The sequence below is a fragment of the Apium graveolens genome, unplaced genomic scaffold (genome assembly GCF_009905375.1).
Source record: "Apium graveolens cultivar Ventura unplaced genomic scaffold, ASM990537v1 ctg5247, whole genome shotgun sequence".
Taxonomy (NCBI): domain Eukaryota; kingdom Viridiplantae; phylum Streptophyta; class Magnoliopsida; order Apiales; family Apiaceae; genus Apium; species Apium graveolens.
The window spans coordinates 10,412-29,851 of NW_027418882.1; the positions used below are offsets into that span (position 1 = coordinate 10,412).

Sequence of the window (19,440 nt, forward strand, 5' to 3'; positions counted from 1 at the left end):
CATAACTGACATCCTCATCTTCATCCAAACCATCAGTTGCCCAGTCATTCTCTTGTGTAATAAAAGCCCTTTCCTTCTGTTTGAGTAGATCAAAGTATTTTTGCTTATAATCCACAGACTCAAATCTTTTCTTACTGGAATCTGACTTTCTACACTCATTTGCAAAATGCCCTGCCAAGCCACATTTGAAACACTTGAATTTTGATTTATCCACCATGTTTCTATTTGGCTTGGCAGCTCCAAAGTTCTTCTTGAACTTGAGCTTGGCAAATCTTCTTGAAAGGAATTCTAGGTGCTCATCAATGTCCTCCATGTCATCTTGACTCAATGAATCTTCACTTTCTGCAGCTAGCCCTTTACCCTTGCTTTCACAGGCCTTTGAAGTTGATTCCACAGCTTCCATCTTCACTTCCTTCTCCTTTTCCAGTTCAGCCACTAGTGCAATGGATCCTCCTTTCTTCTTTCCTCTCTCCATTCTTTCATCCTGCTCTATTTCAAGCTCATAGGTCTTCAGAATGCCATACAGTCTCTCCAAAGTAAACTCCTTATAATCTTGTGAGTTTCTCAATGAGACTGTCATTGGTTTCCATTCCTTTGGAAGAGATCTGAGAAATTTCAGATTGGAGTCTTTAGTCTGATAGACTCTTCCATGCAATTTAAGAGCATTTAGTAGCTTTTGGAATCTACTAAAAATATCAGTGAGTGACTCACTTTCTTCATTGTGAAAATGCTCATATTGCTGAATCAGGAGCTGTATTTTATTTTCTCTTACTTGCTCAGTACCATCACAGATTATCTGTATTGTGTCCCAAACTTCCTTGGCAGTCTTGCAGTTGATGATGTTATCAAGCATGTCTACATCAACACCATTGAACAGAATGTTCATGGCCTTTTTATCTTTCCTGACTTGTTCAATATCAGGATCAGACCATTCATGCCTTGGCTTTGGAACTGATGGTTCATTTCCTGTTGCAGCTCTCATAGGAACATGAGGGCCTCTTTCTATGCAGTCCACATAGGCCTCATCTTGAGAAAGCATATGAAGATGCATCTTTACCTTCCAATGATGGTAATTATCTTTATCAAGAAAAAGAATCTTGACTCCAACATCTTTCTTGTTCATCTTGCTGAATTGTTTTGATCTTTAAACTCTTTGTAGATTAAGAGCTTGCTCTGATACCAATTGTTAGTCCCTTAACAATATAGCAAGAATTACAGAAGGGGGTTGAATGGAATTCTTGAACCTTTTTCTTGAAATAAAAATATTCAACTCGATTATGGATATATTTGTTTTGATTAGCACAATGCGGAATGTAAACTTGAATGAATCAAAACATAAGTAATTAAAAACAAGAGTCTTTAAAAACTTTCTGGTGGATTTAAACAATTCCACCAGAGATATATTTAATATATCGAGAAGACTCTGTGTGCAGAAATGCTCACAGCTGCTTACAAAATAGAACTGCTAAAAATACAGGAAATGCTAAAGATAGTGCTTACAAAGATTTCTCTGTTGTTGTTTCTTAGCTATCTCAGTTATTTTTCTATTTGCTACTCTCTTGGTTTATATATTACCAAGATTACAAAGTCAAAAGAACTGAATAAATATAAAATCTAACAGTCTTGATCTTTGCTGCTTTTTGTCCTCTATTACCCAGTTAATGGGCTTCCACAGTGTACTTGTATCCAACTCAACGGCTGTGTGTCAGCTTTCACTGTTCAACTGATGTTTGAATCTTAATATGATCATCCGTCGACTTTCAGATCATCCGTCGATGACTTAATTGATTATCCGTCGATGACTTAATTGATCATCCGTCGACTGCTATGTTAAACATCCGTTGATAGTCATTTGATCATCCGTCGAAGCTTTGTTAATCATCCGTTGGTAGCTATTTTAGCACTTGACTTCATTTCACTTATACAGAATTACAAGACATTGCTTATGTACAGTTAATCAACCTATTCTGCATATCTAGTTAAAGTCAACATGACTTATATGCTACTACAGATTCTATACAAAGGTGCATACAACACTGTGCTACAAACTTATTATTACATAAGCTACTCACTCGATGGATAATAAGTTAATCATCCGTCGGGACTATAACGAGTTATCCGTCGGGACTAAAACTCTTATCCGTCGAGTGCTACATAATTTCACTAAGTAAAATCTACTTAGACATTTTGTTTAAGTGATCATTAAGTACACAACATATTCACAACAAATAATAATAAAACTGTTTTATCATTATTTATATAAATTCTCTAATTCATTAAATATGATTAATTAATTAATCATATTTATTCTACATCGTGAGGGATACTTCTCAGCATATCGCGACTATCCGGATAATGCGAATTTATTGCTTAGAATACCAAGAACCTATTCAGTGAGTAGTTACCGTACAATCAATTCCTTCTACCCTGCACTGTCACGAATAAATACAAGGAAGGGAACTTGTGTCAGGCCTATCTTATTTAATTACTTGCTTTCCCATTCACTATGCTTAGTTCTATTTAATGTAAATTAGAAACTCCTATCTAATTTCATTCACTCTGGCCAGAGATTCCTGAACTCGCATAAGTGGATCAGCATTGAACATTCTCTTCCTTCACTGGAAGGGGTAGATCCTTTATTGATCATACATTATCTTCGTGTACAAATTCCTATACCCAGTAGAGCCCTTATAATTGTCCCTGGAGACTAAGAACTAAACCAAAGCATAGTTCAGTGTTCACAAGATGACTATGAGGACCTCAAGTCTAAGGATACTTGTACAACTATCACTATGTGAACAACTGCTGACACGTGAGTGAACTCCATTAGTTGTTCAGCTGTGTGAGTCATGTTCAGTGAACTTATTCTATAATAAGCACCTACATACTAGCTATAGTGTCACCACACAAATTTCTACGAGAACAGACATCCTTCATAATGAAGCAAGCATAGTATATACCGATCTTTGCGGATTATTAATTACCAGTTAGTAATCCTACGACCAGGAACTATTTAAGTTTAGAGTTATCATCTTTTAGGTCTCATTATTATGATCTCATCACAATCCATAAAAAGCTTTACTCTAAACTGTGGTATATCTTATTTAAACACTTAAAATAGATAGAGCCCGCAATAAAAACAAAATAAGTCTTTTATTAATATCAATGAAATCAAAACAGATTACATAAAAGTTATTCCTAAATCCTCATACATGATTGGACTTAGGACATATCTCTTTCAATCTCCCACTTGTACTAAAGCCAATTACTCTGGTATCTAATACCCATCTTATCTTTATGACGATCAAAGTGACTTTGAGAAAGTGGCTTTGTTAAAGGGTCTGCTATGTTGTTATGTGTGTCAACTCTCTCGACGTTGACATCTCCTCTTTCAACAATCTCCCTAATCAGATGAAAGCGCCGCAGGACATGTTTGGAATTTTTATGAGACCTAGGTTCCTTGGCTTGTGCTATTGCTGCATTGTTATCACAATACAACACAATAGGCTCTTCAACGCTAGGAACAACTCCCAACTCAGAAACAAATTTCCTCATCCAAACGGCTTCTTTTGCAGCCTCACTTGCAGCTATATATTCTGCTTCCGCTGTGGAGTCAGCCGTTATAGACTGTTTGGAACTCTTCCAACTAATCGCACCACCATTCAGAGTAAACACGTACCCTGACATGGATTTGCTATCACTTCCTGATTGAAAACTAGAGTCAGTATAACCCTCTATTTTCAACTCAGATTCACCACCAAAAACAAGAAAAATGTCCTGAGTCCTTCGTAAGTACTTAAGGATGTTTTTCACTGCTTTCCAGTGGTCTTCACCTGGATTGGACTGATATCTGCTCGTCACATTAATTGAATAAGCAATATCAGGCCTAGTACACAACATCGCGTACATGATAGATCCTATTGCTGAAGCATAAGGAATCATACTCATACGCTCTCTTTCCTCAGGTGTCTTAGGAGACATTTTCTCGGAAAGGGACACTCCATGGCTCATCGATATGAGACCTCTTTTGGAGTTTTCCATGCTAAACCTTTTAAGCACTTTCTGGATATATGTACCCTGGGTAAGACCTATCACTCTTCTAGATCTATCTCTATAGATCTTCATACCGAGAATGTAGGATGCTTCTCCCAAGTCCTTCATGGTGAAGTTCTTTGATAGCCATACTTTGACTGATTGCAGCATCGGTATATCATTTCCTATAAGAAGTATGTCATCCACATACAATACAAGAAATGTTACCGCGCTCCCACTAACCTTCTTGTAGACACATGGTTCATCTATATTTTTGATAAAACCAAACTCTTTGATTGTCTCATCAAAATGGATGTTCCATCTACGAGAAGCTTGCCTTAAACCATATATGGTTCGCAACAGCTTACACACTAGGTGTTCATTTCCCTTGGAAAGAAAACCCTATGGCTGTGTTATATACACTTCCTCCTCAAGTTCCCCATTGAGGAAGGCCGTTTTCACGTCCATTTGTCAGATCTCATAGTCGTAGTAAGCAGCAATCGTAAGCAAAATCCGAATTGAATTTTAACAGGGCTACAGGCGAAAAAGTTTCATCAAAGTCAATCCCTTGCCTTTGTTTGAATCCTTTTAACACAAGCCTGGCCTTATAGGTCTCCACCTGGCCATCTGCTCCAATCTTTCTTTTGTATACCCACTTGCACCCTAATAGGCTTAACACCATCAGGCGCCTCAACTAGAGTCCATACTTGGTTGGTATACATAGATTCCATTTCGGATTTCATGGCACTATGCCATTTCTCTGAGTCAACACTACTCATAGCCTCATTATAGGTCACAGGGTCGTCATCATCAATGATTGACAACTCATTGCCATTCTCAATGACAAGGCCATAATACCTCTCAGGTTGGCGAGACACTCTCCCTGTCCTACGAATGGGCTGTTCCACAGAAGGTTGTTCAGTCTGAACAGGTGTTTCCACTTGATCCGTAGTAGTTTGTGCTTCTTGAACTTCATCAAGTTCAATTTTGCTCCCAATGTTTCCTTCAAGGATAAACTGCTTTTCCAAGAAGGTAGCATGTCTGGAGACAAACACCCGATGATCGGTGTAAAAGTAATACCCCAAAGTCTCTTTAGGATATCCCACAAAATTATATTTTACGGATCGAGATTCCAGCTTATCTCGGTCAACTTTCTTGACATAAGCTGGACATCCCCAAATCTTAACGTGTTTAAGACTCGGTTTCCTTTCTTTCCATATCTCATATGGAGTTTGAGGAACAGATTTGGAAGGCACCTTATTCAGTAAATATGCTGAGGTTTGCAATGTATAACCCCATAGGAATACTGGAAGATTCACATAGCTCATCATGGACCAAACTATGTTTAACAAAGTTCGATTTCTCCTTTCAGATACCCCATTCAACTGTGGAGTATATGGAGGAGTCCATTGGGAGACTATACCATTTTCTTTGAGATAATCTAGAAACTCACCATTCAAGTATTCACCACCTCGATCTGATCGAAGAGTTATAATACTGTGTTTGGTTTGTTTCTCCATTGAACTTTTCAAAGGCTTCAGACTTGTGTTTCATCAAATACAAATATCTGAATCTAGATTTATCATCTATGAAAGTAATGAAGTATGAAAATTCACCCATGGCTTGCGTAGACATTGGTCCACATACATCTGTGTGTACCAATCCTAGCAAATCTGCAGCCCTCTCTCCATATCCACTAAATGGAGATTTGGTCATTTTACCCAATAGACAAAACTCGCATGTAGCATATGATTCAAAATCAAAGGGGTCAAGTAACCCTTCCTTATGCAATGTCCGCAGTCTATTTTCACTAATATGACCTAGCCTACAGTGCCATAAATAGGTCTGATTTTCATCATCTCGTTTTCTTTTGTTAGTTTGTTCAATCTGAAGTAAATCATGCTCTACGTCACATACATACAGACCATTATTTAAAATTCCACGTCCATAAAGAATATTATCTCTAAGAATAGAACATTCATTATTCTTAATAATAAATGAAAAACCATCCATATCCAACATAGGAATAGAAACAATATTCCTCACAATAGAGGGAACGTAATAACAATTATTCAAAATAATAGTCTTGCCCGTAGGCATATGTAGACTAAATGATCCTACAGATATGGCCGCAACCCTTGCTCCATTACCCATACGTAGAATCACCTCATCTTTTTCAAGAGTCCTACTTCCCTTTAGTCCTTGCAATGAATTGCAAATATGAGAACCACAGGCAGTATCTAATACCCAAGTAGAAATTTGACCTAGTGACATATTGACTTCGATCATGAACATGCCTGAATCAGAAGCGGTAGACTCACTACCCTTCTTCTTCTTCAATTCTGCAAGGTAAACCTTGCAGTTCCTCTTCCAGTGCCCCAACTTGTTACAGTGAAAACAAATAGCTAAATTAGGACCAGTCAACTTGTGAGCATCTAGTATGCTCCGGAGTGATAGTGCAGAAGACATGAAGAATATAGTAAATCTGTAAATGATAAACACATAACAACACTTAGCAAATATTCAATTTCATTTCAAAACATTATATGAATCGGGTCTTTATTCATAAGTGGCTCCCACTAGTTTATCTAATTTATACAACCCCTAAGTGAAAATTAAACATTCATAATGCTAGTGGGAATAGGGATCCTACATTCCATCACACAATCTCGGCTGTAGCACGAAACGTCATGTGATGTTCAATAGGCAGACAACTCTTGTCAATTACATCTTATGTTATTCCCTAATATAACTTTAGCCTCTTGAATAATTGAGTCACGGCTGTGGCACGACAAACTTAATATTCTAAGTCAAGTCTAACCCAATATTTTATACAATTGAATCAGTCTCCACGGCCACGGCTGTAGCAGGTAACGACCTTTAGATTCTAATTCAGTGTACACATCTCTATGTAATAGACAAGTATTTCTTATTTCAAAATCAAAGCCCTCGGCTGTAGCACGAAACGACAATGATTTAAAAAGAAGAACCACTTTCTATCATGTTGGAAGGCTATGACCGACACAAGCCCGTTGTGTCATTGGCCAATTACTACTTGATATTATTTAATTTTAGAGGGATTATATTACGTTACAATCTTAATCATATTATAAAGAGATTCTTCCTTTTAAATTAAATATTTCAAATCAATAATCGATAATCAGATGATTCCCAGATCGGGTGGAGCATTGTTAAGAGGCGTCACTTAATAACCCTTTCTTACAGATAGAAATCTGTTGTTGACAGAATCATCCTTTCTCTCAATATTGAAAATTCATATTCAATTACGTGTTTCATAAACACAAGAATCTCATGATCGTATTCATAATATTTATATTAAGGTCATGAAATAATTTCACTATACTAGATTGTCTAATAAACGCCTTATGTTAATTAAGTTCACCTAAATCTATCATCGCATGATTAACTAAGCATATATCACATATATAAGCATGAATAAACGTAAAGATAGGCATGTTAAATCATGTAGCATATTGGTCTAAGCATTATACATCTCTATGTATCACATGAGGCATTTAAAAGCAATTAAAACAGTCAAAAACAGCTTTAAAACAATACTGTTAGCTATAAATAGTCCGAAACAATTTCAGAAAATATCATATAATATACCATTAGATGCGTCTCGAAAAGATGAATCCAACGGCGCGCCCTCACGCGCCCCGAGAAGGTGACCCACGCGCCGCCACGCGCACACGCGCTGTCAGGCGCGTGTCAGACCGTCGCCCACGCGCCCCCACGCGCACACGCGCCTCACGCGCCCAAAAACCTGAGCTGACGTCAGCATGACGTCATCTGATGACGTCAGCATGACATCAGCACTACGCTGACCTTTGATCCGCGCGTGTCTGACATGCACCGCGCGTGTCTGACATGCACCGCGCGTGACACACGAGCGTGTGTGCCCCACGCGCGCACGTCAGACGCGCGGTCTCCCCCCTGTTCTGACAGTCGCCGTCGCCGCACTATTACTGCTGTTATCTCTTTTTCCGTGCCACCATCAACACATGTGCTCTTCTTTAATTACCAGCAGAATATATAATATATATATACACAACAGATTATATATATACATATTTTTTATTACGAATTTTAATTAATACAACTTCAAAAATTCATAACAATTAAACCATACATCATAAAATCATGAAAAAAATACCCAGACGATCTACAACACTTGTAGAACCCAGATCTACAGTCAAAATAATTCTGAGAAACAATTTCTAATCAGTCATAGTAAAATACATGATATAACTTTTAAAATTATAATTAATTCATACAAGCACATAAAATTCTGAAATTTTTATCACAGATCTATATGCATACAACCTGGCTCTGATACCATTGTAGGATTTTATCTATCACAAAAGCATGGTAAATCAATTTTACACATATAAAATCCAAATAAAAGTATATAAATTGGGATTAAAATATATGGGATCAATTTCTAACCTTTAAAAGCGATCCAAGAACAACGAGCGGAGATCCCTAGCAGATGCTCCTCAAGTGTGAAGCACTCCATCGGTATCCACCAAGAAATCGATGTAATGAAGGAGGAGGAGGTGGAGAGAATTAGGGTTTTTGTAAATTTTTAATTGAGGCAAAAATAGGGTTTATAATAGTATATTTATAGGCAAAATTTTCAGCTGAAAATTTTCCCATAAAATATTATTATTATTAACCCTTTATTATTCTCATTAATAATTAAAACACCTTTTAATTATTAATCCTTTTTCTAAACAATTTAGAAATAATTCTCTCACTTGATTTAATTTCCAAAAATTAAATTCTTAATTAATAATATTAAGAACTTTTTCTTAATTAATTTATAATCAATTAAATCTTATTTAATCAATTATTAAATTTTCCAATTAATTATTTATTTCATAAAAAAATAATTATCAGCCATTATTAATTAATTCCTCCACATTAAATCATTCTTTTTTATGGTATGACCCTGTAGGTTCAATATTAAGCCGTTAGTAGAATAAATAATAATAAAACTATTTTATCATTATTTATATAAATTCTCTAATTCATTAAATATGATTAATTAATTAATCATATTTATTCTACATCGTGAGGGATACTTCTCATCATATCGCGACTATCCGGATAATACGAATTCACTGCTTAGAATACCAAGAACCTATTCAGTGAGTAGTTACCGTACAATCAATTCCTTCTACCCTGCAATGTCATGATTAAATACAAGGCAGGGAACTTGTGTCAAGCCTATCTTATTTAATCACTTGGTTTCCCATTCACTATGCTTAGTTCTATTTAATGTAAATTAGAAACTCCTTTCTAATTTTATTCACTCTGGCCAGAGATTCCTGAACTAGCATAAGTGGATCAGCATTGAACATTCTCTTCCTTCACTGGAAGGGTAGATCCTTTATTGATCATATACTATCTTCGTGTACAAATTCCTATACCCAGTACAGCCCTTATAATTGTCCCTGAAGAATAAGAACTAAACCAAAGCATAGTTCAGTGTACACAAGCTGACTATGATGACCTCAAGTCTAAGGATACTTATACAACTATCACTATGTGAACAACTGCTGACACGTGAGTGAACTTCATCATTTGTTCAGCTGTGTGAGTCATGTTCAGTGAACTTATTCTATAATAAGCACCTACATACTAGCTATAGTGTCACCACACAAATGTCTATGAGAACAGACATCCTTCATAATGAAGCAAGCATAGTATGTACCGATATTTACGGATTATTAATTACCAGTTAGTAATCCTACGACCAGGAACTATTTAAGTTTAGAGTTATCATCTTTTAGGTCTCATTATTATGATCTCATCACAATCCATAAAAAGCTTTACTCTAAAATGTGGTATAACTTATTTAAACACTTAAAATAGATAGAGCCCGCAATAAAAACAAAACAAGTCTTTTATTAATATCAATGAAATCAAAACAGATTACATAAAAGTTATTCCTAAATCCTCATACATGATTGGACTTAGGACATATCTCTTTCAATTATTGCTCACATGCGGTTATCAAAACAAACACGCAACCCATTAACCAAATGATTAGACATGTTTTTATCTCACTTAAATATTTTCTGATAATATGACCGTTACAGTAAATATTAAAAAAATAAGTCAAGTAAATAAATAATGTCACGTAAGCATCATGATTTGCATCAGAACTTGACTATTATCGGAATTTAACGGTCATCAAAACATGGCTTCTGTACTTCAAAAAAAGTGAATGACTATTTCTGTGATTCTTCACACAAATACTGACTGGTTTCTTCAGAGTTTAATCATCAGAACATAATCAGAACTTGTCCTCAGGAATTTATGCAAATAATGCTTAACTATTTATCTGAAACAACTTAATCACCACAATAATTTTCATCATTCATATGGAGTGATAGTGTGTGTATTTGCAAATGATCAGATAAAGATTAAAGTCTGATAAACTTCAGTATATCTTAGAAATAAGGCATAACTAAGAAAAGTGCTTAAAATATGTCCTTAATTTTGAAGTCTACTATAGAATAAATTTATGCAAGTATCCACCTCAACTGTTTGTGCTCATTTTATACATCTTTTGAAATTCTTTTGACAGTGGCTTCTCAGTGTAAATGAGTTACAACTGCTATCAGAATTTATGTTGTTATCAGAATATTTCTCCAGTAATCAAAGAATGTGAAAAGTCACCAAGAAAAAAATTACTTTTCTAATGCATATTACTTAATACCAGCAATGCACTTGGGTATTCCCTTTCACATATTTACTCTAGATCTCAAAGGAGTACCTGATTTCAAATTTTCTTTTCTTTTATTTTCTTTAGATAAGTGAGGCTTATCAAGCATGTAGTTCATCCTTAAGATTTACTGACATCAGAATTTGACAGATAAGAAGCAATAATATAGTTTGTGACTTAGTAAGAAGATACACAAAGTAAATTTGACTAAGATCAAAATCAGAATTTGCTTGTGTTATTGATTTCCACATAAATAATTAATTCAAACATGGGATTCATAGTTTGTTAAAGACTACTAAGTCAGCATCTAACAAGATAATCCTCATTGGATTGAATAGTCACAGAACATTCAAAACACTTTCAGAGTTTATAGAATCACATCAGATAACAAGCAGTGTTTAATATATTACAATTTAAGCACAGATTACATTGAGATAAGAAAATTTGTAAATATTGATCATAAAGTCTGATGTATGAGAACAAAAACTAAACAGATTTTGAAAAAGAACCTAAAATCATTCCAAGTTCATTTACCAGTCTTGTAAAATTAGCTTCACATAGTGGTTCTGTGAAGATATCTGCTAGTTGTTGATCTGTTGGAACAAAATGCAATTCCACTGTACCTTCCATCACATGTTCCCGTTCTCGTATAAAATGGTACCTAATACTGATGTGCTTTGTCATTAAGTGTTGAACTGGATTTCCTGTCATAGCAATAGCACTTTGATTATCACAGTAAATAGGTATTTTAGAAAATTCTAACCCATAGTCCAGTAACTGATTCTTCATCCAAAGAATCTGTGCACAACAGCTTCCTGTAGCAATATATTCTGCTTCTGCAGTTGATGTGGAAATTGATTTCTATTTCTTGTTAAACCAAGAAACCAATCTGCCTCCAAGAAATTGGCAGCTTCTACTAGTGCTTTTCCTGTCTATTTTGCATCCTGCAAAATCTGCATCTGAGTAACCTATTAGCTTAAATCTGATTCCCTAGGATACCACAATACTAGATCAGTTGTACCCTTGAGGTACTTGAAAATTCTTTTCACAGCTATTAGATGAGGTTCTCTTGGATCAGCCTGAAATCTTGCACAAAGACAGGTAGCATACATGATATCTGGTCTACTTGCAGTTAAATAGAGTAAAGAGCCAATCATACCTCTGTAGTTAGTAATATCTACTGATGCTCCAGTATTTTTATCTAACTTGGTGGCAGTGGCCATAGGAGTTTATGCAGTAGAACTGTCTTGCATTCCAAATTTCTTGAGTAGATTTCTGGTGTACTTGGATTGATTTATGAAAGTACCTTCTGCAGTTTGCTTGACTTGAAGTCCCAGAAAATAGCTTAATTCTCCCATCATACTCATTTGATACCTTGACTGCATTAACTTGGAAAATCTTTCACAAAGTTTTGTATTTATAGAGACAAAGATGATATCATCAACAAATATATGTACCAAAAGTAAGTCCTTTCCATGGTTGAGGTAGAACAAAGTTTTATCAATTATGCCTCTCGTAAATCCACTTTCCAGAAGGAATTGAGCTAAAGTCTCATACCATGCTCATGGAGCTTGCTTAAGGCCATAAAGTGCTTTGTCAAGCCTGTAGACATGATTTGGAAATTTTGGATCTACAAAGCCTGGAGGTTGTTCAACATATACCTCTTCTTCCAATTCTCCATTGAGAAAAGCACTTTTCACATCCATTTGAAAGACTTTAAACTTCTTGTGAGCAGCATAAGCCAAAAAGATTTTTATGGCTTCCAATCTAGCAATTGGAGCAAATGTTTCATCATAGTCAATACCCTCCTGTTGAGAGTAACCTTTAGCAAACAGCCTTGCTTTGTTTCTTGTAATTATGCCATCACTGTCAGTTTTTTTCTGAACACCCATTTTGTGCCAACAATTGATCTGTTCTTTGGTCTTGGCACTACTGGTACAGACTTTATTTCTTTCAAATTCATTAAACTCTTCATGCATTGCTTGCACCCAATTAGCATCTTGAAGAGCTTCTTCCACTTTCTTTGGTTCAGTCTGAGATAGAAAGGAATGATAGAGACATTCATTTGATGTTACAGTTCTAATTCTGACACCTGCTTCAGGATCTCCAATTATTAAGTCAGGTGTGTGTGCTTTAGTCTACTTCCTTGTAGATGGAAGTTGATATCTAGAACTGGATCCTCCCCCATGATCCATGTTGTCTCCATCAGCATTTTCTGATGCTCCCCCTGAAGTTATGCTCTCTGAAATTTCAGAATTTGAGTTGGATCCTTCAGGAATTGAAGAATCAGAGTTTTCAGAATTATCAGAATTTGGCTCATCAGAATTTGATGAATCAGAACTTAAAGAGCTAGTGACTGGTTCTGATGCTTTTTGAGAGTCTTGAGATGTGGTATGATCATCAGCTTGCTCCCCTTGAACAGGTGCATTTTCCTTTAGAGCAATTACCACAGTTTCAATGACATCAGAATTTGACCCATCCGAACTTACAGGATCAGGATTTAGGTCATCAGAATTTACAAAATCAGAATTTACATCTTCATTTTCAAATCTCAGCTGAATCATGATCATTGAAATCTTCAAGTCCAGTAATCTTTTTATCATCAAAAGATACATTGATAGATTCCATGACAACCCTTGTAGAGATTGTGCAGTTGTTGAGGATAAACTGCAACCATAGTGATAAACTGTAGAGTCCATTTGCAACCATAGTGATAAACTGCACAATCAAGGGACAACAAGTGGAGATTCTTGAGGATGATGTCAATAAGGCTCTAGGGCATCCCTAGTGAAAAGATGGTGGAGGCTCCAACTCAGGATGAGCTGTATGAATTCATGGACTTCATCAATTACTCTGAGAGGATCATACTGGCCAGCATGAACAAGAAGTATCTGAGGAGGGAATGCTCATTCCTGTTTGATTCTGTTATAAGGGCATTCACCTGCAGAAAGTCAGGATTTGACAACATTTCAAGTGTTGTCCAGAAGCTGGTCTACTCAATGGCCCTCAACAAATAGATAAATGTAGGCCACTACATATTGGAGGAGCTGAGCACCAGATTCACAATGCCATTGCAGTCAAGAGGTAAGGAGATTTTTCTGCGTAGATTTATTATGTCAGCTTTAAATTATAAAGTTAATGACATACATATGTTAGGTCACACAACACTGTAGAAGGGGGTTGAATACAATGTTATTACAATCAAATCGATCTTGAACACAAGTAACAATAAATAGATATATTCAATGTAATAAACTCTGTTACAATGGAACTGTTCTCTCTCAGTGATGAACAAATATCACTAAGAGCTGCTAGGTTACAATATATAATCTTCTCGATAATGATAACACATATAGTGTAAACCTATGTCTGTGTTTATATACTACACAGTTACAAGATAACTTCTAATTGATATGGAATATAATCCTGTCTCCTAAAATATATCAATCAGATATCTTATACAAGTCTTCCAGTCTTCTAATTCTTTCCATGCATATCTTCTTTTGTTTTAGTCTCGGTCTTCTACTTTAAATCAGCTTCCTTCCTTAACTTTAAGTCCTCCCGTACTTAAATTCTGACGGATTAAGTTCTGATATGAAGTTCTGACTTCCAGTAAGTACTGATTCCACTAAGTCCTGATATTTCCTATTTGTTAAGATCTGAAAATTAAACATGAAACATATTAGACATGACATCTCAAATATATCTAACAATCTCCCCCAACTTGTAAATTACGCAAAATATACAAGTTAATAGATTTGATGATGTCAAAAACATTTAAGTTCAAATGCATAAAGAATTTAACTGAATAACTAACTACAACTTACAGTCCTTGTAGCTTTTACCAATCTCACTGAGTCAATCTGAATCCATAATGATTCTTAACAAAGTGTGATATCATCTTCTCTTCTTTAATCCTTAGGACCTGAGAGAGTGTAGTCTTGACTTGCTTCATCTCTTCATTCTGACTCCCAATATGATAGATTGCAGTCCTTAAAGCAGAGATATGGTTTCTTTCTAAACCATTGTCCAGTCTTATTACCCTAGGATGAGAAGAGTCTTCATTGTAGCATAGACATTTCTCTTTCAGTATTACCTCAAGCTTAGCAGAATCCTTCTTCATAGGAATTTTACTTCCATCATCTTCAACAATACATGGAATGAATTCTGTAAATCTTGAACCAGAAATTCTTGCTTTATCTCTGATGGTCTTTGATAAGTGGCATTTTATACCACTTAGAACGTCTTATAATAGCTTGAATTGATGTCTTGAAATCAAAAGTATTTTGCATATTTGATGCATTTTTCTAGTGTTTGTGCATTCCAGGGTATTACTTGCATTTGTGGAGAGATTTTATCAAGAATAAGCCTTAGTATGTGCTTGGCATTGCAAGTGGGAAGTTAGGAGCAGAATGCAGTGAAGAACGGGAGCAGAAAAATGAATTTTCCAGAAAGGTTCTGAGCGCCCGCTCAGCTCTGCTGAGCGACCGCTCAGGAAGTTGGGCGCCCGCTCAGGATTGCTGAGCGGCCGCTCAGGGGCGTAAAAAAAGATACTGATTTTTAGACACCTAATTCTGTTGAGCTTCCAACTTCTAAGATAGCTGGGTTTTGTGGGGCTTCTATATAAGTAGTTTTCAGAGACGTTTTACGTGTGTTGAATCGTGGTATTAATCGAGGAGCAAGGAGATAAGGAAGAAGACCGTTTTAGCACACCGCAACAAAGAGGAAGCATATTTTCTTGTGATTCTTTATTTCATTATAACAGTGGATGCTGGTTTTCTTTACTTTGAACCTATTTACTCTTGTGACGTACTCTAGTTTAATATAAGTAGTTTATTTAGTTATTCTCGCGTGTTATTATCATGTTTTCATATGAACCCATGATGACGATGAGTGCTATCATAGGCTAATCGTGATCATGGGGTCGTAACGGATTTGCTATGGAATTCTTTATTTAGTTGTTTAATACCTTAGTGTGTGATGATTGTATGATATCTAGTATTGGTTGTGCTTATTCGTCTTATGTGCGTCGTGAATATATAAGATAGGGTGTTAATCTCTTGTGAAGCGATGGTGGATCTTGAGATTTAGAAATTTCCATGCTAGCATAGGTTCATGTATGTGTATGCATGATTAGTGGGTAACTCTAACCGTTTTACTTGCCCTGTGTAATCATAAGGAATAACTTGTGCTTAAATCGTTATGTTGTCAAATTCTGTAGACATATAGGGTCTCAATATAATTGATGCCTATTCAACTTCTGTCTTAATTGTGGATGCTTGGTAGAATGGTATTAGTACAATGAAAGTTGGCTTTTATCAGTTTCGTGTTGTTCGATTAATATCATCACCATTACATGTTAAGGGTAATAACAATAACTATTGAAGGAAGTAGTAATGAAGTTATGATCTCATGTGTGTTTAATATTGTTAATTCAAGTGTCAATTAAGTGTTTAATTCTCATAGTTAATTCTAGTTAATAATTAGTTAATCAAATCTAAGTGTTATTGTCTTGACATTGAGAAGTAATTATACATTGGTGAGTAAGTGTTAATTGAACATAATTACTCTGAGTCTCTGTGGGAACGAACTAGAAAGTATTCTATATTACTTGTGAACGCATATACTTGCGTGTATTATTTGCGCGTGTTTTCCGCCTTAACAAGTTTTTGGCGCCGCTGCCGGGGACTCGGCGTATTTATTTAGTTTATGTACTTACCATCAGTGGTCATTAGGACTCATTGATTAAGACGTGTTACATATTATTTTCGGTTGTGTTTCAGGTACCTTAGCAAGCGTTTATGCAAACACGTTCTCGTACTCACAAGAGGACTTTAGATACGGCTGAGGAGACAGATGAAGTTATTGGTATTCCGGAGAAGATAGATTTTGAAGATTCGGATACAGAGAGTGAGCAGAAAGAACCAGTAATCATGGGTGATCGTATAGTTCCGGCAGATCCAGCTCTTATGGACTTTTCTCGGCCTAAAATTGATGACATTCAGTCAAGCATCCTTCATCCGTCTATTCAGGCTAACACTTTTGAAATCAAGCTGGGCACTATTCCGATGGTGAAGAATTCTGTTTCTTTTGGGGGTGCTGCTACTGAAGATCCCAACGTGCACATCAGGAATTTTGTCGAGATCTGTAGTACTTTCAAATATAATGGTGTGACTGATGTGGATATCAAGCTGAGGCTTTTCCCATTCTCTCTGAGGGATAAAGCTAAGGACTGATTACATTCTGAACCAGCTGGGTCCATCACTACTTGGCAAGATCTTGCGCAAAAGTTTCTGGTGAAGTTCTATCCAATGGCGAAGACTGCAGCTATGAGGAGTGCTCTTACTCAGTTTGCACAGCAACCTACAGAATCCATGTACGAAGCTTGGGAGCACTACAAGGAGATGTTGAGAAAGTGTCCACATCATGATATGCCTGATTGGATGGTGATCACTGGTTTTTATAATGGTTTGGGGGCCCAATCTCGGCCCATGCTCGATGCAGCAGCTGGAGGCGCCTTGTGGGCCAAAAGCTATACTGAGGCTTATAATCTTATTGACACTATGGCTGCAAATGAGCATCAAAATCCAACTTAAAGAAGGTAGTAGGTATTCTGGAAGTTGATGCAGCTACAGCTATTCAAGCGCAGCTCCAAGCGCTGTCTATGAAGGTAGACTTTTTAGCTACCTATGGAGTCAATCAGATAGCTATGGTCTGTGAGCTTTGTGCAGGTTCTTTTGCTACGGATCAGTGTTCCCTTGTTAATGAATTTGTTCAGTATGTGAACAATTATCAGCGACCGCAGCAGCCTGTGCCAGCTACTTATCACCCTAACAACAGAAATCATCCCAATTTCAGCTGGAGTAATAATCAGAATGCTATTCAGCAACCATATCAGTAAGGCGTAAGTAAACAGTTTAATCCACCTGGATTCCAGAAACCACATCATTATGCTCAAAGGCAATCATATCCTCAACAAGGAGGTGCTGCTCCATCTTCTAGTGCTGATTTTGAGGAACTTAAGTTATTGTGCAAAAGTCAGGTTGTTTCTATCAAGACCTTGGAAAATCAAACCGGTCAAATAGCCAATGCAGTGCTCAATCGTCAACCTGGCACACTTCCAAGTGATACTGAAGTGCCAGGCAGAAAGGAAGCTAAAGAGCAAGTCAAGGCTATTACCTTAAGGTCTGGAAAAGTGGCTGATGTTGAAAAAGCAAAAGACAGAGAGGCTGAAGTTGGTGATGAAGAAGCTAAGCAAAAGGAGAAAGCGGCGGAACCAAGGAAGACTACTATTGAACACACTCTGCCTGAGGGTAATATAGGAGAGAAACAGCTCTATCCTCCACCACCTTTCCCTAAGAGATTACAACAACAAAAGCTGGATAAGCAGTTCAGTAAGTTTCTGGAGGTGTTCAAGAAACTCCACATCAACATACCTTTCGCTGAGGCTCTGGAGCAAATGCCTAGTTATGCGAAATTTATGAAGAGTATTCTTTCAAGGAAGGTGAAACTGGATGACCTTGAGACCGTTGCTCTAACGGAAGAGTGTAGTGTTGTGCTGCAACAAAAATTACCTCCAAAGCTTAAAGATCCAGGTAGCTTCCCCATTCCTTGCACCATCGGCAAGTTGTCTTTTGAGAAATGCCTGTGTGATTTGGGAGAAAGCATCAATCTGATACCGTTGATTATCTTCAAAAAGTTGAATTTTCCTGATCCAAAGCCCACCTACATGTCTCTAAAATTGGTTGATCGTTCTATTACATACCCACGAGGCATAGTGGAGGATGTGCTAGTAAAGGTGGATAAGCTCTTCTTTCCTGCAGACTTTGTTATTCTGGATTTCGAGGAAGATAAGAAGATTCTCATAATTTTGGGGAGACCATTCTTGGCTACAGGCCGTACCTTGATAGATGTGCAGAAAGGAGAACTTACTATGCGGGTGCAGGATCAGGATGTGACATTCAATATGTTCAAAGCGATGAAATTCCCTACAAAAGACGAGGAGTGCTTAAAGGTGGATTTGATTGATTCTGCGGTTACTTCAAAACTTGATCATATGCTAATGATTGATGCATTAGAGAAAGCCTTAGTGGGGGACTTTGACAGTGATGATGAGGATGGCAATGAGAAACTACAATATCTAAATGCTTCTCCTTGGAGGCGAAAGCTAGACATGCCATTTGAATCTCTTGGTACTTCTGACCTTAAAAATGCTGAAGGAAAGCTCAAACCATCTATTGAGGAAGCACCTACTTTGGAGCTTAAACCATTGCCTGAACACTTGAGGTATGCCTTTTTAGGTGATGCATCTACTTTACCTGTTATTATTGCATCTGACCTTTCAGGTAGTGAGGAGGAGAAGTTCTTGAGGATCTTGAGAGAATTTAAATCGGCTATCGGATGGACTATAGCAGACATCAAGGGGATCAGCCCTTCGTACTGTATGCATAAAATTCTGCTAGAGGAAGGTAGTAAGCCAACGGTTGAGCAACAACGACGACTTAATCCTATCATGAAAGAAGTGATGAAGAAAGAAATTCTGAAGTGGCTGGATGCAGGAATCATATATCCTATTTCTGATAGTTCTTGGGTGAGCCCCGTGTAATGTGTACCTAAGAAAGGAGGTAAAGTTGTGGTAGCAAATGAGAAGA

The 19,440-nt window shown here is 36.8% G+C and overlaps 1 non-coding gene across 1 annotated transcript; it reads right to left on the bottom strand.

Moving 5' to 3' along the window:
• Window positions 1-17,115: 17,115 nt before the first annotated feature.
• Window positions 17,116-17,222, bottom strand: LOC141702500 (small nucleolar RNA R71). Its single transcript, XR_012567141.1, has one exon. It is a non-coding gene; the product is annotated as a small nucleolar RNA R71 (small nucleolar RNA).
• Between the last annotated feature and the right edge of the window lie 2,218 nt (window positions 17,223-19,440).